Genomic DNA, 19,877 nt, shown 5'->3' on the forward strand with positions numbered 1-19,877 from the left:
ATTAAATTAAAGCATATATTGTGAAAACAGAATAATTTGTTTTCTACTAATTTAGCAATGAACATACTAAATGTGAAAGAAAAATATATTAAGTAAAAGAGTGTTGCTGCCCTCCAATGTGAAATATAGAAAACTGCACATTATGATACTTAAAGACTAATTCCACTTTCTTTAAAGGTCTTTAAATATTAACTTAAATTTAATTTAATGATGAGTGTCCTTGTATTCATGAACCGTCTGGGATGATTCTGCCATTTTTGTCTTCTGTCATAAATGCATTTCCATGTCCCAAAACCAAGAGTTACTGTGAAATGTTATTACCTGTGTGGGATAAAATTGTGGAATGAAGGAGGCAGGTCTACATTACATTTGTCAGCTCCGTTTCACCAGTGGTTCCACCTTGCACTAAGGAAGGGGTCTCTTTTTAAGAAATTGGAATTTGTTTTAAATTATCTGATTGGCTATAGGATATTCTACTCGCACTGCACACTTAAAAAAAAGAAAACATTACAGACAGAGGAGATGAAATGTGACATTACAGATGTCTTCTGGACCCAGACTCATCCGTCCTGGAACACGTATTACGGTTATCGTTCTCAGGGCTAGTAGAAGTCCCATACCTGTGATATAGAGGGATGAAGTAAAAATTTGCCACCTGCACCGCCGGCCAAATCTATAAGAAGCCAAAATGTAAAAGTAAGAAGACAAATTACAGTACAGAGACAGGAGAAGGACGTACCATACGGGAGAGACAGAGGTGTAGTCAGGAGCACAGTACAGAGACAGGAGAAGGACGTACCATACGGGAGACACAGAGGTGTAGCTAGGAGAACAGAGACAGGAGAAGGACGTACCATACGGGAGACACAGAGGTGCAGTCAGGAGCACCGAGACAGGAGAAGAACATACCATACAGTAGACACAGAGGTGTAGTCAGGAGCACAGTACAGAAACAGGAGAAGGACGTACCATACAGGAGACACAGAGGTGTAGTCAGGAGCACAGCACAGAGACAGGAGAAGGACGTACCATACGGGAGACACAGAGGTGCAGTCAGGAGCACAGAGACAGGAGAAGGACGTACCATACAGCAGACACAGAGGTGCAGTCAGGAGCACAGAGACAGGAGAAGGACGTACCATACAGCAGACACAGAGGTGCAGTCAGGAGCACAGAGACAGGAGAAGGACGTAACATATGGGAGACACAGAGGTGCAGTCAGGAGCACAGAGACAGTAGTAGGACGTACCATACAGGAGACACAGAGGTGTAGTCAGGAGCACAGTACAGAGACAGGGGGAGGACATACCATATGGGAGACACAGAGGTGCAGTCAGGAGCACAGAGACAGTAGTAGGACGTACCATACAGGAGACACAGAGGTGCAGTCAGGAGCACAGTACAGAGACAGGAGAAGGACGTACCATATGGGAGACACAGAGGTGCAGTCAGGAGCACAGTACATAGACAGGAGGCGGACGTACCATATGGGAGACACAGAGGTGCAGTCAGGAGCACAGAGACAGTAGTAGGACGTACCATACAGGAGACACAGAGGTGTAGTCAGGAACACAGTACAGAGACAGGGGGAGGACATACCATATGGGAGACACAGAGGTGCAGTCAGGAGCACAGTACAGAGACAGGAGAAGGACGTACCATATGGGAGACACAGAGGTGTAGTCAGGAGCACAGTACATAGACAGGAGTAGGACATACCATACGGGAGACACAGAGGTGTAATCAGGAGCACAGTAAAGGGACAGGGGGAGGACGTACCATATGGGAGACACAGAGGTGCAGTCAGGAGTACAGAGATAGGAGTAGGACGCACCATACGGGAGACACAGAGGTGTAGTCAGGAGCACAGTACAGAGACAGGAGAAGGACGTATCATACGGCAGACACAGAGGTGTAGTCAGGAGCACAGAGACAAGAGAAGGACGTACCATACGGAAGACAGAGAGGTAAGGTCAGAAGCACAGTACAGAGACAGTAGAAGGACGTACCATACGGGAGACACAGAGGTGCAGTCAGGAGCACATTACAGAGACAGGAGAAGGACGTACCATACGGGAGACACAGAGGTACAGTCAGGAGCACAGTACAGACACAGGAGAAGGACGTACCATACGGGAGACACAGAGGTGCAGTCAGGAGCACAGTACAGAGACAGGAGAAGGACGTACCATACGAGAGACACAGAGGTGTAGTCAGGAGCACAGAGACAGTAGAAGGACGTACCATACGGGAGACACAGAGGTGTAGTCAGGAGCACAGAGACAGGAGAAGGACGAACCACATGGCAGACACAGAGGTGCAGTCAGGAGCACCGAGACAGGAGAAGAACATACCATACAGGAGACACAGAGGTGTAGTCAGGAGCATAGTACAGAAACAGGAGAAGGACGTACCATACGGGAGACACAGAGGTGCAGTCAGGAGCACAGAGACAGTAGTAGGACGTACCCTAGAGGAGACACAGAGGTGTAGTCAGGAGCACAGTACAGAGACAGGGGGAGGACGTACCATATGGGAGACACAGAGGTGCAGTCAGGAGCACAGTACAGAGACAGGGGAAGGACGTACCATATGGGAGACACAGAGGTGCAGTCAGGAGCACAGAGACAGGAGTAGGACGTACCATATGGGAGACACAGAGGTGTAGTCAGGAGCACAGTACAGAGACAGGGGGAGGACGTACCATATGGGAGACACAGAGGTGCAGTCAGGAGTACAGAGATAGGAGTAGGACGCACCATACGGGAGACACAGAGGTGTAGTCAGGAGCACAGTACAGAGACAGGATAAGGACGTACCATATGGCAGACACAGAGGAGTAGTCAGGAGCAAAGTACAGAGACAGAAGAAGGATGTACCATATGGGAAACACAGGGGTGTAGTCAGGAGCACAGTACAGAGACATTAGAAGGACGAACCATATGGCAGACACAGAGGTGTAGTCAGGATCAAAGTAAAGAGACAGGAGTAGGACGTACCATATGGCAGACACAGAGGTGTAGTCAGGAGCACAGTACAGAGACAGGAGGAGGACGTACCATATGGGAGACACAGGGGTGTTGTCAGGAGCACAGTACAGAGACATTAGAAGGACGAACCATATGGCAGACACAGAGGTGTAGTCAGGAGCAAAGCAAAGAGACAGGAGTAGGACGTACCATATGCCAGACACAGAGGTGTAGTCAGGAGCACAGTACAGAGACAGGAGGAGGACGTACCATACGGGAGACACAGAGGTGCAGTCAGGAGCACAGAGACAGTAGTAGGACGTACCCTAGAGGAGACACAGAGGTGTAGTCAGGAGTAGAGTACAGAGACAGGAGAAGGACGTACCATATGGGAGACACAGAGGTGCAGTCAGGAGCACAGAGACAGGAGAAGGACGTACCATATGGGAGACACAGAGGTGCAGTCAGGAGCACAGTACAGAGACAGGAGAAGGACGTACCATATGGGAGACACAGAGGTGTAGTCAGGAGCACAGTTCATAGACAGGAGGCGGACGTACCATATGGGAGACACAGAGGTGCAGTCAGGAGCACAGAGACAGGAGTAGGACATACCATACGGGAGACACAGAGGTGTAATCAGGAGCACAGTAAAGGGACAGGGGGAGGACGTACCATATGGGAGACACAGAGGTGCAGTCAGGAGTACAGAGATAGGAGTAGGACGCACCATACGGGAGAGACAGAGGTGTAGTCAGGAGCACAGTACAGAGACAGGATAAGGACGTACCATATGGCAGACACAGAGGAGTAGTCAGGAGCAAAGTATAGAGACAGAAGAAGGACGTACCATATGGGAGACACAGAGGTGTAGTCAGGAGCACAGTACAGAGACAGGAGAAGGACGTATCATACGGCAGACACAGAGGTGTAGTCAGGAGCACAGAGACAAGAGAAGGACGTACCATACGGAAGACAGAGAGGTAAGGTCAGAAGCACAGTACAGAGACAGGAGAAGGACGTACCATACGGGAGACACAGAGGTGCAGTCAGGAGCACATTACAGAGACAGGAGAAGGACGTACCATACGGGAGACACAGAGGTGCAGTCAGGAGCACAGTACAGACACAGGAGAAGGACGTACCATATGGGAGACACAGAGGTGCAGTCAGGAGCACAGTACAGAGACAGGAGAAGGACGTACCATACGAGAGACACAGAGGTGTAGTCAGGAGCACAGAGACAGTAGAAGGACGTACCATACGGGAGACACAGAGGTGCAGTCAGGAGCACAGAGACAGGAGTAGGACGTACCATATGGGAGACACAGAGGTGTAGTCAGGAGCACAGTACAGAGACAGGGGGAGGACGTACCATATGGGAGACACAGAGGTGTAGTCAGGAGCCAAGTACAGAGACAGGATAAGGACGTACCATATGGCAGACACAGAGGAGTAGTCAGGAGCAAAGTACAGAGACAGAAGAAGGATGTACCATATGGGAGACATAGGGGTGTTGTCAGGAGCACAGTACAGAGACATTAGAAGGACGAACCATATGGCAGACACAGAGGTGTTGTCAGGAGCAAAGTAAAGAGACAGGAGTAGGACGTACCATATGGCAGACACAGAGGTGTAGTCAGGAGCACAGTACAGAGACAGGAGGAGGACGTACCATATGGGAGACACAGAGGTGTAGTCAGGAGCACAGTACAGAGACAGGAGGAGGACATATCATACTGCAGACAGAGAGGTGTAGTCAGGAGCACAGAGACAGGAGAAGAACGTATCATACGGCAGACACAGAGGTGTAGTCAGGAGCACAGAGACAGGAGAAGGACGTACCATACGGGAGACATAGAGGTGTAGTCAGGAGCACAGTACAGAGACAGGAGGAGGACGTACCATACTGGAGACATAGAGGTGTAGTCAGGAGCACAGAGACAGGAGAAGGATGTACCATACGGGAGACACAGAGGTGTAGTCAGGAGCACAGTACAGAGACAGGAGGATGTACCATACGGGAGACACAGAGGTGTAGTCAGGAGCACAGTACAGAGACAGGAGGAGGACGTACCATACAGGAGACATAGAGGTGTAGTCAGGAGCACAGAGACAGGAGAAGGATGTACCATACGGGAGCACAGAGGTGTAGTCAGGAGCACAGTACAGAGACAGGAGGAGGACGTACCATACGGGAGACATAGAGGTGTAGTCAGGATCACAGAGACTGGAGAAGGATGTACCATACGAGAGACACAGAGGTGTAGTCATGAGCACAGTACAGAGACAGGAGGACGTACCATACGGGAGACACAGAGGTGTAGTCAGGAGCACAGTACAGAGACAGGAGAAGTACGTACCATACGGCAGACACTAAAGTGTAGTCAGGAGCACAGTACAGAGACAAGAGAAGGACATACCATACGGGAGACACAGAGGTGTTGTCAGGAGAACAGTACAGAGACTGGAGGACGTACCATACGGGAAACACAGAGGTGCAGTCAGGAGCAAAGTACAGAGACAGGGGCAGGACGTACCATACGGGAGACACAGTGGTGTAGTCAGGAGCACAGTACAGAGACAGGAGAAGGACGTTCCATACGGGAGACACAGAGGTGCAGTCAGGAGCACAGTAAAGGGACAGGGGGAGGACGTACCATATGGGAGACACAGAGGTGCAATCAGGAGTACAGAGATAGGAGTAGGACGCACCATACGGGAGACACAGAGGTGTAGTCAGGAGCACAGTACAGAGACAGAAGAAGGACGTACCATATGGGAGACACAGAGGTGTAGTCAGGAGCACAGTACAGAGACAGGAGAAGGACGTATCATACGGCAGACACAGAGGTGTAGTCAGGAGCACAGAGACAAGAGAAGGACGTACCATACGGAAGACAGAGAGGTAAGGTCAGAAGCACAGTACAGAGACAGGAGAAGGACGTACCATACGGGAGACACAGAGGTGCAGTCAGGAGCACATTACAGAGACAGGAGAAGGACGTACCATACGGGAGACACAGAGGTGCAGTCAGGAGCACAGTACAGAGACAGGATAAGGACGTACCATATGGCAGACACAGATGAGTAGTCAGGAGCAAAGTATAGAGACAGAAGAAGGACGTACCATATGGGAGACACAGAGGTGTAGTCAGGAGCACAGTACAGAGACAGGAGAAGGACGTATCATACGGCAGACACAGAGGTGTAGTCAGGAGCACAGAGACAAGAGAAGGACGTACCATACGGAAGACAGAGAGGTAAGGTCAGAAGCACAGTACAGAGACAGGAGAAGGACGTACCATACGGGAGACACAGAGGTGCAGTCAGGAGCACATTACAGAGACAGGAGAAGGACGTACCATATGGGAGACACAGAGGTGCAGTCAGGAGCACAGTACAGAGACAGGAGAAGGACGTACCATACGAGAGACACAGAGGTGCAGTCAGGAGCACAGAGACAGGGGGAGGACGTACCATATGGCAGACACAGAGGAGTAGTCAGGAGCAAAGTACAGAGACAGAAGAAGGATGTACCATATGGGAGACACAGTGGTGTAGTCAGGAGCACAGTACAGAGACAGGAGAAGGACGTATCATACGGCAGACACAGAGGTGTATTCAGGAGCACAGAGACAGGGGAAGGACGTACCATATGGGAGACACAGAGGTGCAGTCAGGAGCACAGAGACAGGAGTAGGACGTACCATATGGGAGACACAGAGGTGTAGTCAGGAGCACAGTACAGAGACAGGGGGAGGACGTACCATATGGGAGACACAGAGGTGCAGTCAGGAGTACAGAGATAGGAGTAGGACGCACCATACGGGAGACACAGAGGTGTAGTCAGGAGCACAGTACAGAGACAGGATAAGGACGTACCATATGGCAGACACAGAGGAGTAGTCAGGAGCAAAGTACAGAGACAGAAGAAGGATGTACCATATGGGAAACACAGGGGTGTAGTCAGGAGCACAGTACAGAGACATTAGAAGGACGAACCATATGGCAGACACAGAGGTGTAGTCAGGATCAAAGTAAAGAGACAGGAGTAGGACGTACCATATGGCAGACACAGAGGTGTAGTCAGGAGCACAGTACAGAGACAGGAGGAGGACGTACCATATGGGAGACACAGGGGTGTTGTCAGGAGCACAGTACAGAGACATTAGAAGGACGAACCATATGGCAGACACAGAGGTGTAGTCAGGAGCAAAGTAAAGAGACAGGAGTAGGACGTACCATATGCCAGACACAGAGGTGTAGTCAGGAGCACAGTACAGAGACAGGAGGAGGACGTACCATACGGGAGACACAGAAGTGCAGTCAGGAGCACAGAGACAGTAGTAGGACGTACCCTAGAGGAGACACAGAGGTGTAGTCAGGAGCACAGTACAGAGACAGGAGAAGGACGTACCATATGGGAGACACAGAGGTGCAGTCAGGAGCACAGAGACAGGAGTAGGACGTACCATATGGGAGACACAGAGGTGTAGTCAGGAGCACAGTATAGAGACAGGAGAAGGACGTACCATATGGGAGACACAGAGGTGCAGTCAGGAGCACAGAGACAGGAGTAGGACGTACCATATGGGAGACACAGAGGTGTAGTCAGGAGCACAGTACAGAGACAGGGGGAGGACGTACCATATTGGAGACACAGAGGTGCAGTCAGGAGTACAGAGAAAGGAGTACGACGCACCATACGGGAGACACAGAGGTGTAGTCAGGAGCCAAGTACAGAGACAGGATAAGGACGTACTATATGGCAGACACAGAGGAGTAGTCAGGAGCAAAGTACAGAGACAGAAGAAGGATGTACCATATGGGAGACACAGAGGTGTAGTCAGGAGCACAGTACAGAGACAGGAGAAGGACGTATCATACGGCAGACACAGAGGTGTAGTCAGGAGCACAGTACAGAGACAGGAGGAGGACGTACCATACGAGAGACACAGAGGTGTAGTCAGAAGCACAGAGACAGTAGAAGGACGTACCATACCGGAGACACAGAGGTGTAGTCAGGAGCACAGAGACAGGAGAAGGACGAACCACATGGCAGACACAGAGGTGCAGTCAGGAGCACCGAGACAGGAGAAGAACATACCATACAGGAGACACAGAGGTGTAGTCAGGAGCACAGCACAGAGACAGGAGAAGGACGTACCATACGGGAGACACAGAGGTGCAGTCAGGAGCACAGAGACAGTAGTAGGACGTACCCTAGAGGAGACACAGAGGTGTAGTCAGGAGCACAGTACAGAGACAGGGGGAGGACGTACCATATGGGAGACACAGAGGTGCAGTCAGGAGCACAGTACAGAGACAGGAGAAGGACGTACCATATGGGAGACACAGAGGTGCAGTCAGGAGCACAGAGACAGGAGTAGGACGTACCATATGGGAGACACAGAGGTGTAGTCAGGAGCACAGTACAGAGACAGGAGGAGGACGTACCATATGGGAGACACAGAGGTGCAGTCAGGAGTACAGAGATAGGAGTAGGACGCACCATACGGGAGACACAGAGGTGTAGTCAGGAGCACAGTACAGAGACAGGATAAGGACGTACCATATGGCAGACACAGAGGAGTAGTCAGGAGCAAAGTACAGAGACAGAAGAAGGATGTACCATATGGGAGACACAGGGGTGTTGTCAGGAGCACAGTACAGAGACATTAGAAGGACGAACCATATGGCAGACACAGAGGTGTTGTCAGGAGCAAAGTAAAGAGACAGGAGTAGGACGTACCATATGGCAGACACAGAGGTGTAGTCAGGAGCACAGTACAGAGACAGGAGGAGGACGTACCATATGGAAGACACAGAGGTGTAGTCAGGAGCACAGAACAGAGACAGGAGGAGGACATATCATACTGCAGACAGAGAGAGGTGTAGTCAGGAGCACAGAGACAGGAGAAGAACGTATCATACGGCAGACACAGAGGTGCAGTCAGGAGCACAGAGACAGGAGTAGGACGTACCATATGGGAGACACAGAGGTGTAGTCAGGAGCACAGTACAGAGACAGGGGGAGGACGTACCATATGGGAGACACAGAGGTGCAGTCAGGAGTACAGAGATAGGAGTAGGACGCACCATACGGGAGACACAGAGGTGTAGTCAGGAGCCAAGTACAGAGACAGGATAAGGACGTACTATATGGCAGACACAGAGGAGTAGTCAGGAGCAAAGTACAGAGACAGAAGAAGGATGTACCATATGGGAGACACAGAGGTGTAGTCAGGAGCACAGTACAGAGACAGGAGAAGGACGTATCATACGGCAGACACAGAGGTGTAGTCAGGAGCACAGAGACAAGAGAAGGACTTACCATACGGGAGACACAGAGGTGCAGTCAGGAGCCAAGTACAGAGACAGGAGAAGGACGAACCACATGGCAGACACAGAGGTGCAGTCAGGAGAACCGAGACAGGAGAAGAACATACCATACAGGAGACACAGAGGTGTAGTCAGGAGCATAGTACAGAAACAGGAGAAGGACGTACCATACAGGAGACACAGAGGTGTAGTCAGGAGCACAGCACAGAGACAGGAGAAGGACGTACCATACGGGAGACACAGAGGTGCAGTCAGGAGCACAGAGACAGTAGTAGGACGTACCCTAGAGGAGACACAGAGGTGTAGTCAGGAGCACAGTACAGAGACATGGGGAGGACGTACCATATGGGAGACACAGAGGTGCAGTCAGGAGCACAGTACAGAGACAGGAGAAGGACGTACCATATGGGAGACACAGAGGTGCAGTCAGGAGCACAGAGACAGGAGTAGGACGTACCATATGGGAGACACAGAGGTGTAGTCAGGAGCACAGTACAGAGACAGGGGGAGGACGTACCATATGGGAGACACAGAGGTGCAGTCAGGAGCACAGAGACAGGAGTAGGACGCACCATACGGGAGACACAGAGGTGTAGTCAGGAGCACAGTACAGAGACAGGGGGAGGACGTACCATATGGGAGACACAGAGGTGCAGTCAGGAGCACAGAGACAGGAGTAGGACGCACCATACGGGAGACACAGAGGTGTAGTCAGGAGCACAGTACAGAGACAGGATAAGGACGTACCATATGGCAGACACAGAGGAGTAGTCAGGAGCAAAGTACAGAGACAGAAGAAGGATGTACCATATGGGAGACACAGGGGTGTAGTCAGGAGCAGAGTACAGAGACATTAGAAGGACGAACCATATGGCAGACACAGAGGTGTAGTAAGGATCAAAGTAAAGAGACAGGAGTAGGACGTACCATATGGCAGACACAGAGGTGTAGTCAGGAGCACAGTACAGAGACAGGAGGAGGACGTACCATATGGGAGAAACAGGGGTGTTGTCAGGAGCACAGTACAGAGACATTAGAAGGACGAACCATATGGCAGACACAGAGGTGTAGTCAGGAGCAAAGTAAAGAGACAGGAGTAGGACGTACCATATGGCAGACACAGAGGTGTAGTCAGGAGCACAGTACAGAGACAGGAGGAGGACGTACCATACGGGAGACACAGAGGTGCAGTCAGGAGCACAGAGACAGTAGTAGGACGTACCCTAGAGGAGACACAGAGGTGTAGTCAGGAGCACAGTACAGAGACAGGAGAAGGACGTACCATATGGGAGACACCGAGGTGCAGTCAGGAGCACAGAGACAGGAGTAGGACGTACCATATGGGAGACACAGAGGTGTAGTCAGGAGCACAGTATAGAGACAGGAGAAGGACGTACCATATGGGAGACACAGAGGTGCAGTCAGGAGCACAGAGACAGGAGTAGGACGTACCATATGGGAGACACAGAGGTGTAGTCAGGAGTACAGAGACAGGGGGAGGACGTACCATATGGGAGACACAGAGGTGCAGTCAGGAGTACAGAGATAGGAGTAGGACGCACCATACGGGAGACACAGAGGTGCAGTCAGGAGTACAGAGATAGGAGTAGGACGCACCATACGGGAGACACAGAGGTGTAGTCAGGAGCCAAGTACAGAGACAGGATAAGGACGTACCATATGGCAGACACAGAGGAGTAGTCAGGAGCAAAGTACAGAGACAGAAGAAGGATGTACCATATGGGAGACACAGAGGTGTAGTCAGGAGCACAGTACAGAGACAGGAGAAGGACATATCATACGGCAGACACAGAGGTGTAGTCAGGAGCACAGAGACAAGAGAAGGACGTACCATACGGGAGACACAGAGGTGCAGTCAGGAGCACATTACAGAGACAGGAGAAGGACATACCATACGGGAGACACAGAGGTGCAGTCAGGAGCACAGTACAGACACAGGAGAAGGACGTACCATATGGGAGACACAGAGGTGCAGTCAGGAGCACAGTACAGAAACAGGAGAAGGACGTACCATACGAGAGACACAGAGGTGTAGTCAGAAGCACAGAGACAGTAGAAGGACGTACCATACGGGAGACACAGAGGTGTAGTCAGGAGCACAGAGACAGGAGAAGGACGAACCACATGGCAGACACAGAGGTGCAGTCAGGAGCACCGAGACAGGAGAAGAACATACCATACAGGAGACACAGAGGTGTAGTCAGGAGCACAGCACAGAGACAGGAGAAGGACGTACCATACGGGAGACACAGAGGTGCAGTCAGGAGCACAGAGACAGTAGTAGGACGTACCCTAGAGGAGACACAGAGGTGTAGTCAGGAGCACAGTACAGAGACAGGGGGAGGACATACCATATGGGAGACACAGTGGTGTAGTCAGGAGCACAGTACAGAGACAGGAGAAGGACGTTCCATACGGGAGACACAGAGGTGCAGTCAGGAGCACAGTACAGAGACAGGAGAAGGACATACCATACGGGAGACACAGAGGTGCAGTCAGGAGCACAGTACAGACACAGGAGAAGGACGTACCATATGAGAGACACAGAGGTGTAGTCAAGAGCACAGAGACAGTAGAAGGACGTACCATACGGGAGACACAGAGGTGTAGTCAGGAGCACCGAGACAGGAGAAGAACATACCATACAGGAGACACAGAGGTGTAGTCAGGAGCATAGTACAGAAACAGGAGAAGGACGTACCATACAGGAGACACAGAGGTGTAGTCAGGAGCACAGCACAGAGACAGGAGAAGGACGTACCATACGGGAGACACAGAGGTGCAGTCAGGAGCACAGAGACAGTAGTAGGACGTACCCTAGAGGAGACACAGAGGTGTAGTCAGGAGCACAGTACAGAGACATGGGGAGGACGTACCATATGGGAGACACAGAGGTGCAGTCAGGAGCACAGTACAGAGACAGGAGAAGGACGTACCATATGGGAGACACAGAGGTGCAGTCAGGAGCACAGAGACAGGAGTAGGACGTACCATATGGGAGACACAGAGGTGTAGTCAGGAGCACAGTACAGAGACAGGGGGAGGACGTACCATATGGGAGACAAAGAGGTGCAGTCAGGAGCACAGAGACAGGAGTAGGACGCACCATACGGGAGACACAGAGGTGTAGTCAGGAGCACAGTACAGAGACAGGATAAGGACGTACCATATGGCAGACACAGAGGTGTAGTCAGGAGCACAGTACAGAGACAGGAGGAGGACGTACCATACGGGAGACACAGAGGTGCAGTCAGGAGCACAGAGACAGTAGTAGGACGTACCCTAGAGGAGACACAGAGGTGTAGTCAGGAGCACAGTACAGAGACAGGAGAAGGACGTACCATATGGGAGACACCGAGGTGCAGTCAGGAGCACAGAGACAGGAGTAGGACGTACCATATGGGAGACACAGAGGTGTAGTCAGGAGCACAGTATAGAGACAGGAGAAGGACGTACCATATGGGAGACACAGAGGTGCAGTCAGGAGCACAGAGACAGGAGTAGGACGTACCATATGGGAGACACAGAGGTGTAGTCAGGAGTACAGAGACAGGGGGAGGACGTACCATATGGGAGACACAGAGGTGCAGTCAGGAGTACAGAGATAGGAGTAGGACGCACCATACGGGAGACACAGAGGTGCAGTCAGGAGTACAGAGATAGGAGTAGGACGCACCATACGGGAGACACAGAGGTGTAGTCAGGAGCCAAGTACAGAGACAGGATAAGGACGTACCATATGGCAGACACAGAGGAGTAGTCAGGAGCAAAGTACAGAGACAGAAGAAGGATGTACCATATGGGAGACACAGAGGTGTAGTCAGGAGCACAGTACAGAGACAGGAGAAGGACATATCATACGGCAGACACAGAGGTGTAGTCAGGAGCACAGAGACAAGAGAAGGACGTACCATACGGGAGACACAGAGGTGCAGTCAGGAGCACATTACAGAGACAGGAGAAGGACATACCATACGGGAGACACAGAGGTGCAGTCAGGAGCACAGTACAGACACAGGAGAAGGACGTACCATATGGGAGACACAGAGGTGCAGTCAGGAGCACAGTACAGAAACAGGAGAAGGACGTACCATACGAGAGACACAGAGGTGTAGTCAGAAGCACAGAGACAGTAGAAGGACGTACCATACGGGAGACACAGAGGTGTAGTCAGGAGCACAGAGACAGGAGAAGGACGAACCACATGGCAGACACAGAGGTGCAGTCAGGAGCACCGAGACAGGAGAAGAACATACCATACAGGAGACACAGAGGTGTAGTCAGGAGCACAGCACAGAGACAGGAGAAGGACGTACCATACGGGAGACACAGAGGTGCAGTCAGGAGCACAGAGACAGTAGTAGGACGTACCCTAGAGGAGACACAGAGGTGTAGTCAGGAGCACAGTACAGAGACAGGGGGAGGACATACCATATGGGAGACACAGTGGTGTAGTCAGGAGCACAGTACAGAGACAGGAGAAGGACGTTCCATACGGGAGACACAGAGGTGCAGTCAGGAGCACAGTACAGAGACAGGAGAAGGACATACCATACGGGAGACACAGAGGTGCAGTCAGGAGCACAGTACAGACACAGGAGAAGGACGTACCATATGAGAGACACAGAGGTGTAGTCAAGAGCACAGAGACAGTAGAAGGACGTACCATACGGGAGACACAGAGGTGTAGTCAGGAGCACCGAGACAGGAGAAGAACATACCATACAGGAGACACAGAGGTGTAGTCAGGAGCATAGTACAGAAACAGGAGAAGGACGTACCATACAGGAGACACAGAGGTGTAGTCAGGAGCACAGCACAGAGACAGGAGAAGGACGTACCATACGGGAGACACAGAGGTGCAGTCAGGAGCACAGAGACAGTAGTAGGACGTACCCTAGAGGAGACACAGAGGTGTAGTCAGGAGCACAGTACAGAGACATGGGGAGGACGTACCATATGGGAGACACAGAGGTGCAGTCAGGAGCACAGTACAGAGACAGGAGAAGGACGTACCATATGGGAGACACAGAGGTGCAGTCAGGAGCACAGAGACAGGAGTAGGACGTACCATATGGGAGACACAGAGGTGTAGTCAGGAGCACAGTACAGAGACAGGGGGAGGACGTACCATATGGGAGACACAGAGGTGCAGTCAGGAGCACAGAGACAGGAGTAGGACGCACCATACGGGAGACACAGAGGTGTAGTCAGGAGCACAGTACAGAGACAGGATAAGGACGTACCATATGGCAGACACAGAGGAGTAGTCAGGAGCAAAGTACAGAGACAGAAGAAGGATGTACCATATGTGAGACACAGGGGTGTAGTCAGGAGCACAGTACAGAGACATTAGAAGGACGAACCATATGGCAGACACAGAGGTGTAGTAAGGATCAAAGTAAAGAGACAGGATTAGGACGTACCATATGGCAGACACAGAGGTGTTTTCAGGAGCACAGTACAGAGACAGGAGGAGGACGTACCATATGGGAGAGACAGGGGTGTTGTCAGGAGCACAGTACAGAGACATTAGAAGGACGAACTATATGGCAGACACAGAGGTGTAGTCAGGAGCAAAGTAAAGAGACAGGAGTAGGACGTACCATATGGCAGACACAGAGGTGTAGTCAGGAGCACAGTACAGAGACAGGAGGAGGACGTACCATACGGGAGACACAGAGGTGCAGTCAGGAGCACAGAGACAGTAGTAGGACGTACCCTAGAGGAGACACAGAGGTGTAGTCAGGAGCACAGTACAGAGACAGAAGAAGGACGTACCATATGGGAGACACAGAGGTGCAGTCAGGAGCACAGAGACAGGAGTAGGACGTACCATATGGGAGACACAGAGGTGTAGTCAGGAGCACAGTATAGAGACAGGAGAAGGACGTACCATATGGGAGACACAGAGGTGCAGTCAGGAGCACAGAGACAGGAGTAGGACGTACCATATGGGAGACACAGAGGTGTAGTCAGGAGCACAGTACAGAGACAGGGGGAGGACGTACAATATGGGAGACACAGAGGTGCAGTCAGAAGTACAGAGATAGGAGTAGGACGCACCATACGGGAGACACAGAGGTGTAGTCAGGAGCCAAGTACAGAGACAGGATAAGGACGTACCATATGGCAGACACAGAGGAGTAGTCAGGAGCAAAGTACAGAGACAGAAGAAGGATGTACCATATGGGAGACACAGAGGTGTAGTCAGGAGCACAGTACAGAGACAGGAGAAGGACGTATCATACGGCAGACACAGAGGTGTAGTCAGGAGCACAGAGACAAGAGAAGGACGTACCATACGGGAGACACAGAGGTGCAGTCAGGAGCACATTACAGAGACAGGAGAAGGACATACCATACGGGAGACACAGAGGTGCAGTCAGGAGCACAGTACAGACACAGGAGAAGGACGTACCATATGGGAGACACAGAGGTGCAGTCAGGAGCACAGTACAGAAACAGGAGAAGGACGTACCATACGAGAGACACAGAGGTGTAGTCAGAAGCACAGAGACAGTAGAAGGACGTACCATACGGGAGACACAGAGGTGTAGTCAGGAGCACAGAGACAGGAGAAGGACGAACCACATGGCAGACACAGAGGTGCAGTCAGGAGCACCGAGACAGGAGAAGAACATACCATACAGGAGACACAGAGGTGTAGTCAGGAGCACAGCACAGAGACAGGAGAAGGACGTACCATACGGGAGACACAGAGGTGCAGTCAGGAGCACAGAGACAGTAGTAGGACGTACCCTAGAGGAGACACAGAGGTGTAGTCAGGAGCACAGTACAGAGACAGGGGGAGGACGTACCATATGGGAGACACAGAGGTGCAGTCAGGAGCACAGTACAGAGACAGGAGAAGGACGTAGCATATGGGAGACACAGAGGTGCAGTCAGGAGCACAGAGACAGGAGTAGGACGTACCATATGGGAGACACAGAGGTGTAGTCAGGAGCACAGTACAGAGACAGGAGGAGGACGTACCATATGGAAGACACAGAGGTGCAGTCAGGAGTACAGAGATAGGAGTAGGACGCACCAAACGGGAGACACAGAGGTGTAGTCAGGAGCACAGTACAGAGACAGGATAAGGACGTACCATATGGCAGACACAGAGGAGTAGTCAGGAGCAAAGTACAGAGACAGAAGAAGGATGTACCATATGGGAGACACAGGGGTGTAGTCAGGAGCACAGTACAGAGACATTAGAAGGACGAACCATATGGCAGACACAGAGGTGTAGTCAGGAGCAAAGTAAAGAGACAGGAGTAGGACGTACCATAATGCAGACACAGAGGTGTAGTCAGGAGCACAGTACAGAGACAGGAGGAGGACGTACCATACGGGAGACACAGAGGTGCAGTCAGGAGCACAGAGACAGTAGTAGGACGTACCCTAGAGGAGACACAGAGGTGTAGTCAGGAGCACAGTACAGAGACAGGAGAAGGACGTACCATATGGGAGACACAGAGGTGCAGTCAGGAGCTCAGAGACAGGAGTAGGACGTACCATATGGGAGACACAGAGGTGTAGTCAGGAGCACAGTATAGAGACAGGAGGATGTACCATACGGGAGACACAGAGGTGTAGTCAGGAGCACAGTACAGAGACAGGAGGAGGACGTACCATACGGGAGACATAGAGGTGTAGTCAGGAGCACAGAGACAGGAGAAGGATGTACCATACGGGAGCACAGAGGTGTAGTCAGGAGCACAGTACAGAGACAGGAGAAGGACGTACCATATGGGAGACACAGAGGTGCAGTCAGGAGCACAGAGACAGGAGTAGGACGTACCATATGGGAGACACAGGGGTGTAGTCAGAAGCACAGTACAGAGACATTAATAGGACGAACCATATGGCAGACACAGAGGTGTTGTCAGGAGCAAAGTAAAGAGACAGGAGTAGGACGTACCATATGGCAGACACAGAGGTGCAGTCAGGAGCACAGAGACAGGAGTAGGACGTACCATATGGGAGACACAGAGGTGTAGTCAGGAGCACAGTATAGAGACAGGAGAAGGACGTACCATATGGGAGACACAGAGGTGCAGTCAGGAGCACAGAGACAGGAGTAGGACGTACCATATGGGAGACACAGAGGTGTAGTCAGGAGCACAGTACAGAGACAGGGGGAGGACGTACCATATGGGAGACACAGAGGTGCAGTCAGGAGTACAGAGATAGGAGTAGGACGCACCATACGGGAGACACAGAGGTGTAGTCAGGAGCCAAGTACAGAGACAGGATAAGGACGTACCATATGGCAGACACAGAGGAGTAGTCAGGAGCAAAGTACAGAGACAGGAGGATTATATATCATACTGCAGACAGAGAGGTGTAGTCAGGAGCACAGAGACAGGAGAAGAACGTATCATACGGCAGACACAGAGGTGTAGTCAGGAGCACAGAGACAGGAGAAGGACGTACCATACGGGAGACACAGAGGTGTAGTCAGGAGCACAGAGACAGGAGAATGACGTACCATACGGGAGACACAGAGTTGTAGTCAGGAGCACAGTACAGAGACAGGAGGAGTACGTACCATACTGGAGACATAGAGGTGTAGTCAGGAGCACAGAGACAGGAGAAGGATGTACCATACGGGAGACACAGAGGTGTAGTCAGGAGCACAGTACAGAGACAGGAGGATGTACCATACGGGAGACACAGAGGTGTAGTCAGGAGCACAGTACAGAGACAGGAGGAGGACGTACCATACGGGAGACATAGAGGTGTAGTCAGGAGCACAGAGACAGGAGAAGGATGTGCCATACGGGAGCACAGAGGTGTAGTCAGGAGCACAGTACAGAGACAGGAGGACGTACCATACGGGAGACACAGAGGTGTAGTCAGGAGCACAGAGACAGGAGAAGGACGTACCATACGGCAGACACAGAGGTGTAGTCAGGAGCACAGTACAGAGATAGGAGGAGGACGTACCATACGGCAGACACAGAGGTGTAGTCAGGAGCACAGTACAGAGACAGGAGAAGGACGTACCATACGGGAGACACAGAGGTGTAGTCAGGAGCACAGTACAGAGGCAGGAGGAGGACGTACCATACGGGAGACATAGAGGTGTAGTCAGGATCACAGAGACTGGAGAAGGATGTACCATACGGGAGACACAGAGGTGTAGTCATGAGCACAGTACAGAGACAGGAGGACGTACCATACGGGAGACACAGAGGTGTAGTCAGGAGCACAGTACAGAGACAGGAGAAGGACGTACCATACGGGAGACACAGAGGTGTAGTCAGGAGCACAGTACAGAGAGGATAGATATCAGACTGTGCTATACAGAAGGTGTAATCAGGAATTGGGGCTTACAGACAATAAAATAAACCTACATAATGCTATAAACTTACGTAGTAACTTGTGATTAAAGCGTCTTTATAATCCTGTAATAAGAATGTAGAGAGCTGAAATCAATAAGCTGTCACTTTCCTGCTCAACAGAGCTTGCACTCTAATTTAGAGTTTTATGACAGATACAGGATGACTCAAAAGAGTTTGACATTGGGATCTCCAGCAAATCTCTCATAATTAATTAATTTAAGCACAGAGTTCTTCTTCTAACCTTATAACTACAGAAGAAGCAGCGAGATAAGGACAACAGATGGTCCGATATAACGTTATATCAGGTGTCACTAAAAGGGGCTCTGTACACGTCATTATGTATATATAGGATTCTCTGAATAAACAGCACACAACTTGTGTTTACCAGGTATTTATAGCAGGGGCTAATACCATGTTCCCCTGTAATTTAATGACGTGATTGCAGAGTGGAGCCCACCATAGCACCGTCCACATGTTTGCACAAGTAATAGCTTCTGCTGACCCTGATCTTACAGCGATTGTTCTCTTGTTACATTGTTGTCAATGTGAGGTCATCATCGCGTCAGATACTCAGCTCGTCTGTACACCAATTACTTTTTCCAAATGAGATCTGAGAGATGGTCAGACATACACAGACCCTCATGACATATATTAGAGGGTGGATTAGACTGTAATATGTACCAAGATCATATATCCACTCCCAACTGTCCACATATCATATGAGGACACATAACCCTTGTCCACACACCTTGTCACCCCGCGTTCTCTCCCCGCACACACACAATGTGAGGTCCCATCACCCCCGGTCCTCTATCCGCACACACACAATGTGAGGTCCCGTCACCCCCGGTCCTCTACCCGCAGACACAATGTGAGGTCCCCTCACCCCGCGCCCTCTTTCCCCACACACACAATGTGAGGTCCCGTCTACCCCCTCCCCACCTCAAATGTCCATTATTGGTACACCACATAAGGCCTCACCCGCTTTAGTTTGTCCCAGATTTCCTCCTTAGAGAGTCCATTCAATGACCCCACAATTTTCAGGAAGCAGCCGAGGAAACAAGGGTCAAATCCACCCTATAACATATAAAGTACAGCGCTGATCATGTGATCCCTCCTCTATAACCCAGACAGTACATCTGATCCCTACTCCAGCCCTAGACAGCACAGCACTGATCACCTGGATCCC

General features: G+C 51.1%; 1 long non-coding RNA gene across 1 annotated transcript; it reads right to left on the minus strand.

Annotated features, from left to right (window-relative positions):
- Nucleotides 1-498: 498 nt before the first annotated feature.
- Nucleotides 499-19,831, minus strand: LOC142150004 (uncharacterized). The gene is made up of 3 exons (XR_012690963.1): nt 19,670-19,831; nt 18,719-18,751; nt 499-673 (listed from the first exon to the last, which is right to left on the minus strand). It is a non-coding gene; the product is annotated as an uncharacterized LOC142150004 (long non-coding RNA).
- Nucleotides 19,832-19,877: the final 46 nt, after the last annotated feature.

The sequence above is a fragment of the Mixophyes fleayi genome, chromosome 4 (assembly GCF_038048845.1).
Source record: "Mixophyes fleayi isolate aMixFle1 chromosome 4, aMixFle1.hap1, whole genome shotgun sequence".
NCBI classification, from domain to species: Eukaryota; Metazoa; Chordata; class Amphibia; order Anura; family Limnodynastidae; genus Mixophyes; species Mixophyes fleayi.